This window comes from Fundulus heteroclitus, chromosome 5 (assembly GCF_011125445.2).
Source record: "Fundulus heteroclitus isolate FHET01 chromosome 5, MU-UCD_Fhet_4.1, whole genome shotgun sequence".
Classification (NCBI taxonomy): domain Eukaryota; kingdom Metazoa; phylum Chordata; class Actinopteri; order Cyprinodontiformes; family Fundulidae; genus Fundulus; species Fundulus heteroclitus.
In genome coordinates this window covers 35,273,220-35,289,720 of record NC_046365.1, presented here as the reverse complement: position 1 = coordinate 35,289,720, position 16,501 = coordinate 35,273,220, and the positions used below count along the sequence as shown (strand labels likewise).

The window sequence follows — 16,501 nt, the reverse complement described above, 5'->3', positions numbered from 1 at the left end:
CAGAGGGCTGCCACCATGAGGTGCATTCTGGGGCTAAGAGCAGAGGTAAAATGCCTCCCCCAGGTATTGGCCTAAAGGTATATTGAGATTCACTTGGCAATTCAGATTTACAAATTCCTTTTTGTGTTTGCCATGCTCACTTAGACGCGTCTGCCCTGGCTTGTCAGCTTCGTGGAAAATGGCCGTATTCCAAACGATGATCTGTACAGTGAGCTGGTTGCTGGGAGCAGTCCAACCGCTACAGAACTATCTGCAAACTTGACATAAATGTCAGAGGCCTCTTCCCAGCAAACTGGGAGGTTTTAGCCATAGAACACAACATACGAGATCCTGCTGTCAAATCAGGTATCCAGCTAAGTGAGACGAACAGAGGGATGCTTTGGAACGAAAGATGTGAAGGCAGAAGGTCACAATAGTATCCATAAAAGCAGACATTGAATCTACATGCAGAAACTTCAAAAAGCATTCCCACATGAATAACAAACCAAGATCTAGAGGAGTGGTGGGCTACTGGTTAGAGCAGTGGGCTTGCACTCTGAGAAGACTGCAAGTACCTGGTTTGCAGATTGCCGCTGTGGGTCCCCAAGCAAGACTGTTACTGGGAGGAGAGAGTTTAGCAATCACTTTTAGTGATTTCTGTTGAGTCCTTGACAATCCTGGTGGTCAGCGCAGAATCCAGAAAGAAAGGTAGCTATTTTAGAGCGATGGTAGGTAAAAAAAAAATCATCACTTCTAGCATATAATCACCAGTAGAGATGCAGGGGCTACGGTGGCCCAGAGGTGTCACCGCTAATACAAAAGCCGCAACACAAATACAAGCGCCGCAACACAACTACAAGAGCCGCAACACAAATACAAGAGCCGCAACACAATTACAAAAGCCGCAACACAATTACAAAAGCCACAACGGAAATACAAAAGCCACAACACAATTACAAAAGCCGCAACACAATTACAAAAGCCACAACACAATTACAAAAGCCACAACGGAAATACAAAAGCCACAACACAAATACAAAAGCCACAACGGAAATACAAAAGCCACAACACAAATACAAAAGCCACAACGGAAATACAAAAGCCACAACACAAATACAAAAGCCATAACGGAAATACAAAAGCCACAACACAAATACAAAAGCCACAACACAAATACAAAAGCCACAACGGAAATACAAAAGCCACAACACAAATACAAAAGCCACAACGGAAATACAAAAGCCACAACACAAATACAAAAGCCACAACGGAAATAGCCGCAACGGAAATATAAAACTACAACGGAAGTGACGCAACAGTTGGTCGTTCTACATGACGGTAGAAGAAGAAGAAGCTGACCCGGCAAAAAAAAAAAACAAAGAAGAAGGAGCTTTGCTTGTGGACTCACAAGCAAATATTGCCCGTTTGGTAAGTAAGTAAAACATTTTTTTTTTTTAATTATATATGGTACAGGTGTACCGCTATGCCAGAGAGTGGGTTTACTGACAACTTCAAGTTTGTGAACCCTGTGAAGAGAGAAACATTGCAATTTAGATTTGCGAGTCAGTGGTTACCATGGAAACGAGTTGGATAACTTGCTTTGCTTAGCGACAGTATGGCGCATAAAACGGAGAATTTATCACTCAGAAACTCCCGAACTGGAAGTTATAACTCCAACTGTATTATACTTTGGTTAAATTGTTTAAATCATGGGGGCGCGCTGGTCGCGTAGCAGGTAGCGCGACCCATGTATGGAGGCCTTAGTCCTCGACGCGGTCGACCTGGGTTCGACTCCGACCCGCGGTCCTTTGCCGCATGTCTCTTCCCCTCTTCCACCCCTTCCTGTCAGCCTACTGTAATAAAAAGTGAGTCACTATAGCCGCGAAAAATCTCCCAAAAAAAAAAAATGTTTAAATCGTCTCCATAGCCTCACTGAGTTGCTCTTTACAGTTCATAATTGAAAGGAATCACAGCGCAATCGAAAGGTAGTTTTGTTTTTTAGTTTCTTTTTTTTTTTTTGTTATTGCCGATGTTGCTTTTTCCTTTAGCAGAAGACTCCTCTTACCAAGATGTACCACAGAGCGCCAGAGTGATGACTGTGGTGATCAATCTCTACAACTCTCCCTCAGTGATTCAGACATCACCCCTCTGTATTGACATTTATTCATTTTTTTTCTTTTGCACATTGTCACTATCACTTTAATTTAGATCTGTATATAGATATATCTAAATTAAAGTGATAGTGACGATGTGCAAAAACAAACAAAAAATATATATATAATTTTTTAGTATATCTGGAGCGTGTCGCAAAAAATAATTTTGTTTTGGGATTATTAAAGTGATTCTGATTCTAAAAAGTAAAAACAATAACTGAGTGGTATAAAACAGGTGTTTCATTTTAATGCTTAGTAGCTGATACAAATTGTACTTTTAATTTCCTAAGCAACCTGTTATTGCATTTCAGATTCAAGAATGGACTTGCTACTTCACAGTTTTTAACAGCCCTGCAGCAATTTCCTATGGCGCTGACTCCTGTCTTGTGCCATTTTGAGAAAAAGTTATCTGCTGTGGACATCGAAAATCTCTTCCGACCAGAGCTTAGTCCAGATGGCAGCAACCAGAGAGCCCAGGAGAACAAGACAACAAGTTTCTGGGCCGACTACCTTCTTGACTGTGAAGGTTGGTTTATTTGTTCCACATCACACTAATTACAATGAAAATTAACTACTTATGATGTCTCAGTGTTGGTATTTATTTCTACTTTCAGAACATAACAGTGAGGTGACCCTGGAGGATGTCCTTATGTTTGCCACAGGTGTGCCATCTATTCCTCTTGCTGGCATGGACCCTCAGCCATGTCTTGAATATATTTACACCTCAAAATTCCCTATGGCAAATACATGTGCCAACACTTTAAAGCTGCCCCTCTTGGACAGCTACATTACATTCAAGCACAATATGAACTTTGTCATTAAGAATTCCCGTGGCTTTGGATGCCTTTAGTCAGCATGCAGCTGTTGTTATTTTGGGCCAGGGGTCCGTTCTTCGTACGTTGCTAACTCAGTTAGCTGGATTTGATTGTTGATGATTTGGCATGATCTCGGATTGTTTGGTCCTTCGAAAGTCATCTTGGACTTGCTGTCATAGCAACATGTGCGGCAGTTTAAGCCTGCTCGTAAGCAGGCTTATTTCATGTAAACAGGATTTGATCGCAGCTTTATAGGCGAAGGAGATAGGGAACTCTGTCGTAGCCATGTCCATTTTTACGACAGCAACCTGTTGCGGAAGGTGCAAGAATAATTTCAGAGCTTTTCGAGTAATCGCGTATGGCGCAATAGAGAGGATCCTTTAGCGCAGCGCGACAGTGTAATTGTAGAGAGATTTATCTTTGTGGCTGTTATAAACAGACAAACATTATTTAACAGTGGCTTTTATAGAGGAAAAAGTGGTGTTAGAGCCATAAATAGAAAATCTTTAAGTTATTTGTATGATGGGTTGTTTTTTATTTTTATCCTATTCACTAAGAAGATTTGTTCAGGCCATTTTATTGTGAAGTTTAGTTTTACTTTGAAAGGCTTGCTTCCTGCTGAGCCGTATATTGAATTAGGAAAAACTATGGATGGATTATCTAGACACGGAAGCAATACAGTTTTACCGTGTAAACTGTGGATGACTTGGAAAAGGGAAAACTTCATTTTTTATAGATTTAATTTTTTTGTTAAAATTCCCAGTTTGTACGCATCCTTTACTTCCAGTGTCTAAGGAATGACATCGATATTGGATCTCTTGACATAACAAGTTCCTTTTTAAAATAAATTATAGTAATTAAAGGCTACCATTTTGTAGAATATTCTTGTATTTCACTTTTACTTGTCCCCGTGTTCTAGTGGGTCCCGTGGAGGCTCTGACATAAAAGAACAAAGTAAATATGAAATTATTAAAATGCAAAAATACATACTGTAGAAAGTGATAGAAACATCTACCATGGACAGTATTTACACATTTAATTTGTCTGCTGCTTTTTGCCAGCCCTCTCTCCTGGCTTTAACAGATTTTGAGGTGTTCGCTTTAATTGACTCAAATTCGGCATAACCTTCCATTAAAGCTCGTGTTCTGCTTGGGAGAAAAACTGTGGGCGTTCTTTGCTGAACAGCCAATAGCAGCGCTGCTGATCATTGTTTCTACTATCGATACATTTCCCCTTTTAAACAAACGCATGAACGCGCAGTTATCTCGGATAACTCAATCCAGCCATACTAATCATAAACAGGTGTGTTCGAAGAACCCAATTAGCCGGATCAAGTCATCTTGGATGTCTCATTTGATCTCGGATGTTTTAAGCAACGTACGAAGAACGGACCCCAGATCTGTAAAAGTTTTGGATTCTAGTTGTGTGGGTTCTATATGTGTGTGTATATATACATATTAGTTCTACTGCATTAGGTTGTTCCCAAATTTCTCTGTTTTGTTGTGTAGTTTGGTTTGAAAGACAACACAATGTTTCAATGATATTGTTGAAAACAACTGTTTATAACATTCTTTATTTTGTCATTTTAAGCAACAGTTGCTGTATTGCTTGTAAAAATAAATAAATAAACAAAACCTGAATGACTTTTCTGCTTACATTGTATTCAAAGTTATGAAAAGGGTTGTTTATTTTACAGTCTTAACATTTTATAGATCAGCCATGTTCTTCAGAGTGATGTAGATTTGTACAGCAGCTCCCCATTGAAGAGGTGGTGACAAACCACTTTGTCGCTGAAGTTCTTCAAAGCAATTTTCCTGTTCGTCATCATCATCACTTTGAGTTCCTGCCGCGGGCATGAGAGCCTTTAACTGGCTCAAGGCTTGTGCAGATGCAGGGAATCCACAATTTCTGCCGTTGAATCTGAGGAAGTACGAAAAAAGTCCACGTTTACTGACAGTTGCAAAAATTATGCTTAGTTGTGAGATTTGGAACTCACTACCATCTCATTTTAAGATGTCAACTCAGATTAAAATATTGATTTCAAAGCTTAAGAATTGGCTGATGGTGAACCAGACACTTTTCTCATTTTTAAATATTTTAATTTTGATTCAATAGTTTTAAAAACATTATTTCACATCTGTTGGGTCATTTTATTATATTTACTGTTGGTCTTAAGGCTGCAGTATGCAAGTTTTACAAAAGTATGTTTTTTGCTGCTGTTAATGCTGGAAGAAGGCAGAGGAGCCTGCATTTCTTTCATGCTGTGATGACATAATGATAATTTCAACAAATATCTAAAACACATATTTTCCATAAACGTTTCATGCTTCAAACAATGGTTTCATACATGGCAGTTGTTGATGTATAATGTGCTGAACACACAGCATTCCTACCCACTGCCACGCTGTGCAGCCCCACAGATGAAAAAGTAGCTTTCAAAAAAGACGTTTACTGTAAAGAGCAACTCAGTGAGGCTATGGAGACGATTTAAACATTTTTTTTTTTTTTTTGGGTAGATTTTTCGCGGCTATAGTGACTCACTTTTTATTACAGTAGGCTGACAGGAAGGGGTGGAAGAGGGGAAGAGACATGCGGCAAAGGACCGCGGGTCGGAGTCGAACCCAGGTCGACCGCGTCGAGGACTAAGGCCTCCATACATGGGTCGCGCTACCTGCTACGCGACCAGCGCGCCCCCATGATTTAAACAATTTAACCAAAGTATAATACAGTTGGAGTTATAACTTCCAGTTCGGGAGTTTCTGAGTGATAAATTCTCCGTTTTATGCGCCATACTGTCGCTAAGCAAAGCAAGTTATCCAACTCGTTTCCATGGTAACCACTGACTCGCAAATCTAAATTGCAATGTTTCTCTCTTCACAGGGTTCACAAACTTGAAGTTGTCAGTAAACCCACTCTCTGGCATAGCGGTACACCTGTACCATATATAATAAAAAAAAAAATATGTTTTACTTACTTATCAAACGGGCAATATTTGCTTGTGAGTCCACAAGCAAAGCTCCTTCTTCTTTGTTTTTTTTTTTTGCCGGGTCAGCTTCTTCTTCTTCTACCGTCATGTAGAACGACCAACTGTTGCGTCACTTTCGTTGTAGTTTTATATTTCCGTTGCGGCTATTTCCGTTGTGGCTTTTGTATTTGTGTTGTGGCTTTTGTATTTCCGTTGTGGCTTTTGTATTTGTGTTGTGGCTTTTGTATTTCCGTTGTGGCTTTTGTATTTGTGTTGTGGCTTTTGTATTTCCGTTATGGCTTTTGTATTTGTGTTGTGGCTTTTGTATTTGTGTTGTGGCTTTTGTATTTCCGTTGTGGCTTTTGTATTTGTGTTGTGGCTTTTGTAATTGTGTTGTGGCTTTTGTAATTGTGTTGCGGCTCTTGTATTTGTGTTGCGGCTCTTGTAGTTGTGTTGCGGCGCTTGTATTTGTGTTGCGGCTTTTGTATTAGCGGTGACACCTCTGGGCCACCGTAAGGGGCAGTGCTGATGTTGGTCTGTCAAACACTGATAGTAAGGTCAAAATCTGTGCACACTTGAGCTGATGAGATGCTGTAGTGCTGCCTTATTGTGTGTAGTATATGCAGAGTAATCTTCACAAAGCAACTCCCTGAATATTACCATCCATATCTTGTGTTATTCTTTGAAGACAGTAGTGTTGAAAACAAAATGCTAAGACCTAAAGAGTTTCATAATAGGTGTAGACCTTTGCTTCACTACATTCCTGATTAGGACTGAATCTGAGGTGGAGCAGTTCTACACTCCTAAAAAGTTTGAGAATTGTGAAAAGGTTTTTGAAATATTTTTTTGCAACTCTGCAGAAAGTCAAACTCATATCACACAGATTATTTACACTTAGAGGGAAATAATCAAAGCATTTGTATTGCAACTTTGATGGTTATAGATAATGAATAACCCACAATTCAGTGTCTCAGAAAATTTGAATATTGTAAAAATGTTAAACATTGGAAACTCACAATGTCACCCTAATCAATTAACTCAAAACACCCGCAAAGCTGTCCCTTAGCCTCAAAAAGGTCTCTCAGTCTTGGTCAGTAGTAGGCTAGACAATCACGGAGAAGATATCTGACTGGGTCGATGTTCAGAAAACAGTAACTGACTCCCTCCACAGAGTCCTGTATCCAAGACTGTTCATAGTAAATGAGAGAATGTAACAGCAATTTTGAGAGAACTGTGACACAAAACGCCTTAGATGTTTTGGGGGAAATTCACAAAGAATAAACTGTTGATAAGTGGTCCCAAGTCTGGTTTTAGATTAAAGTAAAAATTAGCATTTTATTTGGAAATCAAGGTCCCTGTGTGTTGAGGAAGAGTGAAGAGGGACATAATGCATGTTGCTTGAAATCCAGTATGATGTTTCCACAGTCAGTGATGATTTGGGGTGCTAAGTCATCTGCTGATGTTAGTCCTCTGGGTTTTTGAGCTCCATAGTCAATACAGCGATCTACCAGGATATTTTACAGCACTTTGTGCTTTATTCTGCTGATAACCTTTATGGAGAGGCTGATTTCATTTTCACACAGGACTTGGGGGTCCTTTCGGGCGTCTGGGGTTCTGGTTTCTGCAGTGTATGCCTCGGTGCTCTGGGGGGCGGGTCTTTGGCTCCTCGCAACCACTATTGATAATTTTTCTCATGGATAAACCTTACATACACAAGTGCACTCTCGCAAACACCAGCAGGATCTTGGATTTAGGTGGTTACATATTGAATTCTATATAGAAAACCCCTATCATTATCTTTGGCCGTCACTTTATACATCCATTATTAAATAATATTGTGTATTTTTCAATGATGGTATCAATGCATTAGTTGTTTGTACCTGTTTGTACCTGTAAAATTGATAATTGACTTGTTATACTTAATACTTTTTATATCTCACTTTGCACTTTGTTTAAGGGGAGGTTATGCCACAATTGAGCAGCAGCAGTAGAGAAAGCCTTGTCACCTCTGAGCTTCCTCTCAGACCCCAGTACCTTCAGGAGCAGGCTCAAATTCCGCCGACCTGAGGGACCGAGAAGGTAAATAAGAATGAAGAAGCTCAGAGAGGCAAGGCAGTGAAGATCATTCAAACACTTGAAAAGAACAAAAAATGCGCAGGTAACTATTGAAGGGAGGCCTGAAAAGATGGGTTAGGCTCTGTTTTTGAAGTATCAGTTAAAAGAAACCCCAAATCGGTGACAGTTCATTTTAAATATGGTGGAGTCACAGGGGCTACTTGGTCCAAATACTATCACCTCTCTTTTCTTTTCAATAAAATTCAAGACGTTAAGGGCTAGCCAAGCTTAAATGTCCTCCAAGCAATCCAATAGGGCCTTTGTCGAGAAGCCCCAACTTAAATGGCAGATAGATTTTGCAATCATCAGCAGAGAAATGGAAAAAAAATCCACATTTTCTAGCATGGAACCTAGAAGCAATAAATAGAATGAAAAAAGCAGAGGCCCCAAAACTGGGCCTTGTGAGACCCCACACAACAGAGGATGATTCAATGTCTCAAATGTTGACACAATATTGATGAACCAGATAGGATCTAAACCAATCAAAAGCGGTGTATTGAATACCCACCAAATTATTTATATGTGGCGTTAAAATATTGTGGTCCACAGAGTCAAAGGTAGCAGTTAGGAGAACTAAGACAGTTAAATAAATAGAACCACATGCCGTATTGTGAAGCACTTTGTGTTTTATCCCATGAAAGGTGCTATATAAATAAAGTTTACTTACTTGCTAACATGCCAAAAAGACATCATTTGTGACTATTAATAACACTGATTAGGTATTATAGCAAGTTTTAAAAACCAGATTGAAAGATTTCTAGAATGTCAGTTTCAACCAAGAAGATTGTAGCTGATTGCAAACTATTTTCTCAAAAAAAAAATAATAATAATTAAAATGGCAGCTTAGAAATAAGTCTAGAATTACCCAACATGCAGTGTTCTAGACCAGGCCTCTTAAGAAGAGGTAGAAATATTGCATGTTTAAGTTTAGCAGAGACCACACCAGAACACTGACTGCAAGTTACAGTGGTAAGGACACATTGTGCCAAACTGGGAAAACCCTCTTTAAGACACTGTGCAGGGACAGGATCAGGTTGGGAGCCTGATCTCTCAAATTGCCTCAAGAAGTACAGTCTTAAAAAAATTAAAATAAATAAGTCATTGAAATATTTTACTTTATGTGTAATGAACTCCTGAAATGAATGACACAGTTTTGTTCATGATATTCTAAACTTTGGAGCTATACGTGTGTATGGTTTGTCAAACCTGCCACACTTGTGCTGTGGAATTTTTCAACATGTCCAAACAATTGATTGCAGGTGTGCTTGGTTGATGATCAAAGCCTGCATGCTGTTGTGTCAAATGCAAAGGAAGACAATGGTGTCAAAGGGTATTTATTTTAAGCTGCACATCCTATAGCACTGAAATGCAAATCAGACCAATGTGATGGGAGTATTAAATTGAGTACACCCATTACCATTACGCCCCATAGTACATTATACATAGTTTACATTTTCCGTATCTAAAGGTTTGCAGAAGTCTTGTGATTCATTTAAGGACAATAATTTATAGTTCGGAATGCATTCAGATTTCAGAGCTGTGCAAATGTTAGCTTTTGATAATCAGCGAGCACGTCTGAACCAAATATTATTGCTGAATAGCACAAAATAGCATTAATGTTACAGAGTCAGTGCTGCTGATTCAACTGTGTCTGATAGAACTATAATGGTTGATAAACTAATGATAATTTATGCAACAATTGATTTTTTTGTTAAAGGATGCTTACAGTATTGTAAAAAAATAATGGTGTGTAAGAAAGTTTATTCTGTCCTATTTAACATGCAAAAAGCTGATCAAAGCATTTATTCCCACATTTTTTATCATTACCTTTGCTCTTGCTTGCATGTAATTTTTAACTAAGTGGATTGCAGCCAAGCTCAAAGTTAATGTGTTTTTTTCTGTTTGCTCTGCGTCTTGCAATTACAAAGAACTCAACGGGCCTAGGCATTTTTTTTAAAATACAGTTTGTTAAATGCTCACCTCTTTCATGCAAAAATGGGAATACTTTCTGCCAGTGCTGATAGATTTTACAGCAAAGGGGAATGTAGAAAAGGTATCCGTTTTAACACAGAGTCGTGTAAAGTTGTGCAGGTCAGAATGAGTGAAGGTTTATGTTTAAACACAAAGAAATTGAGAAACAAACCAACCCTGGTTGAAAATAAGGGCGACATATGTTACTGAATGAGAAATTATGACTATTTTGCAATGAGGAGTGTCATGGATTCATGAACTGAAACTATTCTGTTGGGCCCTTTTAGGGTTGCTTTACTGGACTGAAAATACCTCTTCTGAACTCTGGGAACCTGTCACCACACAGCTTGTTCCCAGGTGCAGTCATATCAAGGCCTACACAGGACAGCTATGTTTGAACATCCTAATCCCCAGCCTTCATTCTTCCCAAACTTCAATAGCTGCCGCTGTTGCCACTTCCCCCACAACCGCAGCCTCTGCAATGTTTTGCACACAAACCAAACCAGGGCCCGGTCTACAAGAATCATTCGTTAGACCATCAAAGCAAAGCTGAACTGCTTGATGATAAAACACAGTTTTGACCCATGGCTTTGAGTGTTACAACGCATGAACTGTACCAAAGAAAGGAGCACACTTAAAAACTGTTTTATATACACAAACACTTACACACAGAGCCAAACACTCTAAATGGCACAGAGGGAAGACTGATCGCCAGTGCAAGTAGACTCCATTTTGCAGTAACCTTCAGATCAATCCAAAAAGGAAAGGGCAGGTTCCTCGCCCTATCAGAATAACAGAGTCTGCTGACCTTTTTAAATGGGTGAAAGATACGCGAAGGTAAACAGTGGGTAGCTTGCAGCTTTATGGCACACTGTATTGATCCCTGTTTTCAGAAAGGTCATGCACTTGAGAGGTGGTTGTTATTAGATAAGCAAAAAAATAATAATTAGGAATAATAAATACAAAAAATAAACAGTCAGTGATCTTTTGAGTTTTGCAAGTCAGGAGACAAACAAGGGTATTTAACCGTTCTGGTGGTTTAGTTACATTTTTTGCACTTCACTGTGTAATTTCTCTGTACAGGACTCAAGCTTCCCATTCGCTGGGTCTCTGTGCTGAGTAAGCAACAGGCTTTTGTGTGTGTGTGTGTGTGTGTGTGTGTGTGTGTGTGTGTGTGTGTGTGTGTGTGTGTGTGTGTGTGTGTGTGGCATATCATTAGCAAATTGGAGCCGGTCTAATTTTTACTAAATAGCTAGTCACTGTATGCAGAAGGAAGAAAGCAGAAAGGGATGACTATGCCTTTAGGTGTGTGGAGAGGAAAAGACTATAGACATCCGTTATTATTTGGAGGTTAGTGAATTATTCAAAACTGAAGTCATAGTTTGACCCAAAAAAAATAAAAGAAATGATTTATTTGTGCATTGTAGTTTACCTGCCACGTTTTCCTGTGTTTTGTCATCTTTGAAAATACCTTCTTTGGCCTTATGTGTTGTGGTCTCATTTTCAAGTGGTTTGGAATGTGGGTATGGGGAATAACATTCTTGTCAACCAGTGTGATGGTATTTCAATCTGAAAAACTCACACGAAAAGAGGAGACAATTAGAAGAATTTATTGATACAATATTTTAAGACTTTGGCGCTCAAACCTCGGCAGGAAACATTCATGCTGAATTATACTTCAATATGCATAAGCAGATGTATGAGAATAGGGATGTTTCCCCCCAGGCCTGAAACTGGTGGTGGAGTGGAGATAGATGAAGTTTTGTTCAGTCCATAGACGCTGGTTGGCGAGATGATCTGCTTGACCTGTATTGGTGGGATCCAGTGGACTGCGCGAGCTGATACCAATGTTTCACTCAGGGACCCAAAAAGATAGATGTGCAGCTTGGATAACACAGGTTTGCATGAACTGTCCTTGATGAGCAAGCATGAAGCGACTGTGGAGAGGAAAAACTCCCCTTTGGGGAGAAACCTCTGGCAGAACCAGGCTCAACATGGCGGTATTCTGCCAGACCGATTGAGATGTGACAGGGAATTCAGTAAGAATCCAGGAGGAATTATACTCTGATAGGGACGAGGTTGAAGGAGCACCATGGAAAAGCCAGATGGAGCTTAGCTACGATGGTGGAGAAGGGGATGGAGGTGGGTTAAATCAAGTCATCAGAGTCCAAATCAGACATTGCGCAGCCACTGCTTGCCCGCTGGGTAGAAGGCCGAGAACGTGGATTTAAAGTTCTTTTAAGATGAACCCAATATGCTGATTGGCTTCGTGGAGGAGCAGTTCAAAGCTGATTTGCTGATGATATAGTTATGCTACATCATAGGGTGTAAGACATGTTTGCAAGCATTTTCTTACCAAGTTCAAGTCAAATCTCAAGTCTTTAACCCCTCAACACTCAGATTCCTGTCCCCCATTCCTGCCTGAAAGAGAAAAGTATTACACGTACATTATACATTGAAATCAGTTTCTTCAATCATAATATAACAGATTATTTAACATTGTTATATTTTAGAACATTCAGTCCGACGTGTAATAAACAGTTATTAAATACTGTGGATTTTATTGAAAATTTATAAAATTTAATGTTCAACATTGCCACAGTCATGAACATCATTCATAGATTGCAATAAGACACTGGTTTAGAGACTCAGAGGAGAAGAAGAAAATAACCTTAAAGAGAGAACAAAGAGATATCTTGCCAGAATACAAATTCAGTTGTGTGTCCTTGTTGTCCCTGAGAGGTGTGTTGTTCACATTAGGAAAATAGCAGACCTCTTCTCAGTGTATGTCTTCAAAACAAGCTTTGTTGTTTTTTCTTCTTCTGTTCTTCTTTATGATCTGACCCATAATTTTCCTTATATTATTGTCCGTGAAAAAAATCTAAGCCGAAGCAGTCCCACAAATCTGGGCTGCACAGGGGCGCACACAGAGAAATCTAGCAGATCCTAGGTTGTGGTTACTGATGATGAAATTCGCATGACACGAACTTTGTGGTTTACTGGAGACCATAGCAGATTAGGAGGTTAGACATTACTGTAAATGCATGCTCAATGGTGGCCCAAAAATAAAATCAAACTTAGGAGCTACCAGTAACAACCTTTTGTTGTAATAAACTGTCAACATTAATTTGGTGAAGATTCTGTGTCATCCAGGTCATGATCATTCCAAAAAAGGGTTAAAAATATAACAAGTGGACTGGTGAGGATCGCACCTCACAACGGAGAGTCGTTAGGCTTATTGTCTCCCTAACGACTCTCCATTGTGAGGAGCGATCAGTTCCAGGTGAATTTACATGAGAATCTAAGCTCTAAAAAGGCCTGCCAGCAGGTCTTTAAAGCTTGGATCTCCATACTACTCCAAACATTTTGAACTGAGAAAGCTTCTTGGATGGGAAGCGAAATGTCTTCAGCTTCAGAATAGAAATCCAGATGTTTTATTTTATTTGTTAGCACTTTTTTGTATTTTCAACATTAAAATCATTAACAACAATCTGTCTTAATGGTAAATCAGATGCATGCACATTTCCTTCAGTGTTTCAGACACATTAATGATTGACTCAGACAAGTTACCTTTACCAGCTAATTTTAACCACTGATTACATTACATAAAGATTATTTATAAGTGTAGTCCTAATATGAACGTTCCAGTTGAGTTTTGAATATCAAAATGACACTAATTTTTTTCCAACTCCATTCATTGAGGGCCACAAACTTTCAGATGCATCTTTGCTTCAACTCACCTGACTCAAAGAGTAGCTCATTAGCAGAACTCTGTAGAACTTCACTGCATGCTAGTGAAGTAATTTTGCTATGTGATTCAAGTGTGTAGGGCTGGTGACACTCCTCAAAGTTTCAAGACATCGGCCTCCTGAGTACTAGAGTGTGAGACCACTGGTTTAAGTCAAAAATCAAGAGCCATTTTGTAACCATAAGGTCATTTTGTTAAGTCATTGGCTCACTACTAATATATAACACTGACACAAATCAAAAGACATTCATGGACAAACCAAGACTTAGCATTCCTAGTAGAGAGAGTTGTTCGTACTGAAGTGTAGCTCAAGCCTATGTCACAGACTTGAATCACCATCACTGTAGAGCGAGGTCTGCCAACAGGCCCTACTTGGGTTTGCAGCTGAGTGTGAAACTAGGAAGGGAATTACAACCTTGAGATCTTAGGCTTTAATACACAGCTGAAAATGCATTGCCAATTCTTAGTTGGGAGCAAACTGAAAGTTCTTGAAGTTTGTTGTCTGCTAGTGGGAGCAGAATAAAGTAGGATGCAGGCTGATAGGCAGTGTCAGTAGAGATGTAGGTGATGTAATAGTCTGTAATGGTGAAGCAACAAGTACTTATAAGGTACAACTGTCAATTTACCATTTAATCTACATCCCAATTCTCTACTATGGCTATAAGATGCTGATATTTACCAAAGTGATGAAAAAACTAATAAATGTCCCTGATGGCACCTTTCTTTGAAGAGCAGCTAATATTCAAAGGGAACTTCTGAGTCAAATTCAGCCAGATACTATAGGTTAGGCCTCTGAGATGAATGTATTCAGGATGCCTTGGTGTTCTATGCTCCATCAAGACTCACAAACCACCTCCTGCTCAGGCTCCTAAACCTACATCTCAGTCAAGATGTCTGCATTCCTCCTGCAAACAGGTCTCTAACTACTAGCAACAAAAGTTAGTACATCCCAAAGGCGAAATGTCTAATTTGTGCCCAAAGTGTAAACATTCTTCCAGCCCTGCCTTAACTCTCTTGGGCATGTAATTCACTAGAGCTTCACAGGTTGCCACTGGAATCTTCTTCAACTCATCCATGATGACATCATGGAGCTGATGGATTTTAGAGACCCTGTGCTCTTCAACCTTCCATTTGAGGATGCCCCACAGATGCTCAGTAAGGTTGAAGTTTGGTCGCAATCCCAGCCAGTCAGGCATGTTTCCCATAAGTTCCTCTAGCAAGCCATGGGTCATCTGGGTGGTGTGTTTGGGGTGGTTATTGTGTTGGAATGCTGCTGTGTGCCCCAGTTTACTAAAAGGAGAGGACCATGTCTGTTTCAGTGTGTCGTAATACATGTTGACATTCATGGTTCTAAGATAAATTGTAGCTCTCCAAATCCAACATGATTCACCCAGACACAGTTCATGTCACTTCCACCACAATACTTGACTTTAGACAAGACACACTCCTCACCTGGTTGCTGCTACAAATTCTTGACATCATCTTAACCAAACAGGTCTGTCTTGGCCTAATACGATCACAGGTTCTTAGTCTGGTTGTCTTCAGGAAACCGTTTTCAGGCTTTCTTGGTCATCATCTTTAGATGAAGCTTCCTTTTGGGACGAAAGCCATGCTGACCAATTTGATTCAATGTGCTGTGTATGGTCTGAACACTGACAGGTTGTCCCCCATCCCTTCAAAGTCTGCAGCAATGCTGGCAGTACTGAAATGTCTACTTTAAAAAGACAACCTCTATATGTGGTGCAACCTTTGTGCACTCAACCTTGGCAAGGCCTGTTCTGAGTGAAACCTGTCCTGGTAAACCATGTGTTCTTGGCCATTAAGGTGTGGCTCAGTTTTAGGGTGCTGGCATTATAGCCAAGAATACTTTTTTTCAGATCCGTAGAGATTTCTTTGCCATGAGATGCCATGTTAAATGTCCAGGGATCAGTAAGAGAGAGTGTGAGAGTGATAACACATTTAACACAGTTGCTCCCCATTCACACCTGATATCTTAACAATAACAGGTCACATGACACCAGTTAGGTAATTTTCACTTAGGGGTGTACTCACTTTTGTTTCCAGCAGTTGAGGCATCAACGGCTGTGTTGAGTTCTTTACACTGTTATACGAGAGAATGTAACTCCAACATAGATGATGGACTTCTTTTCAAAACAGAGGTGGAGTTTGGTATATTCAACTTAAACATTTTATTTGTTATCTTTATATGCCTTATAATCTATTAACAATTGAGTTTTTCCCCTTCTGATAATGATCAACTTTATTATCATTGCAACATAAATTCCAATTAAATTTGTTCTCTGTATATAACCCATCCCTAAGGGACCTGTTGGTCAGTGGCGGCTGGCCAGTAGGGGGCGCTCGGGCGCCGCCCCCTTTAAATCTTTTAGATAATAAATGATTTCTGAACTGCAAAGTTCTTAGAAATGTATTTATTCATACTGTGTGTCCAATAGACATGTTAGAATTTATTAAAATAGTAAATACATAATTCTATTTAATTGCTCACATTGTGCACACTTCCTCCTTTCCTATGTGCAGGGCGCCGGTCTAATGGGAGTGAATGTAGGCGCAGGAACTTGGGCAAGCACGTGATCTGAGGCTGACTTTTAATTGGTTATCTAGGTTTTTGCATAGGGGCGCAGAGCTCTGCGCCCCGGACACACCTATTCTGTTGTGTCATTACTGGTAGAGTGTCAGTACTGGCTAATTTTTTTAAAAACATTGTGTGATTGGACAATCCCCGATTCGACTC

The 16,501-nt window shown here is 39.7% G+C and overlaps 2 long non-coding RNA genes across 2 annotated transcripts; one reads left to right on the top strand and one right to left on the bottom strand.

The window, feature by feature from the left end:
- Positions 1 to 1,182: 1,182 nt before the first annotated feature.
- LOC118563053 lies at positions 1,183 to 3,394 on the top strand. Its single transcript, XR_004930984.1, has 3 exons — positions 1,183 to 1,411; positions 2,444 to 2,658; positions 2,747 to 3,394. It is a non-coding gene; the product is annotated as an uncharacterized LOC118563053 (long non-coding RNA).
- A 1,094-nt stretch (positions 3,395 to 4,488) lies between these two features.
- On the bottom strand, positions 4,489 to 6,032 carry LOC118563052. The gene is made up of 2 exons (XR_004930983.1): positions 5,922 to 6,032; positions 4,489 to 4,867 (listed from the first exon to the last, which is right to left on the bottom strand). It is a non-coding gene; the product is annotated as an uncharacterized LOC118563052 (long non-coding RNA).
- Between the last annotated feature and the right edge of the window lie 10,469 nt (positions 6,033 to 16,501).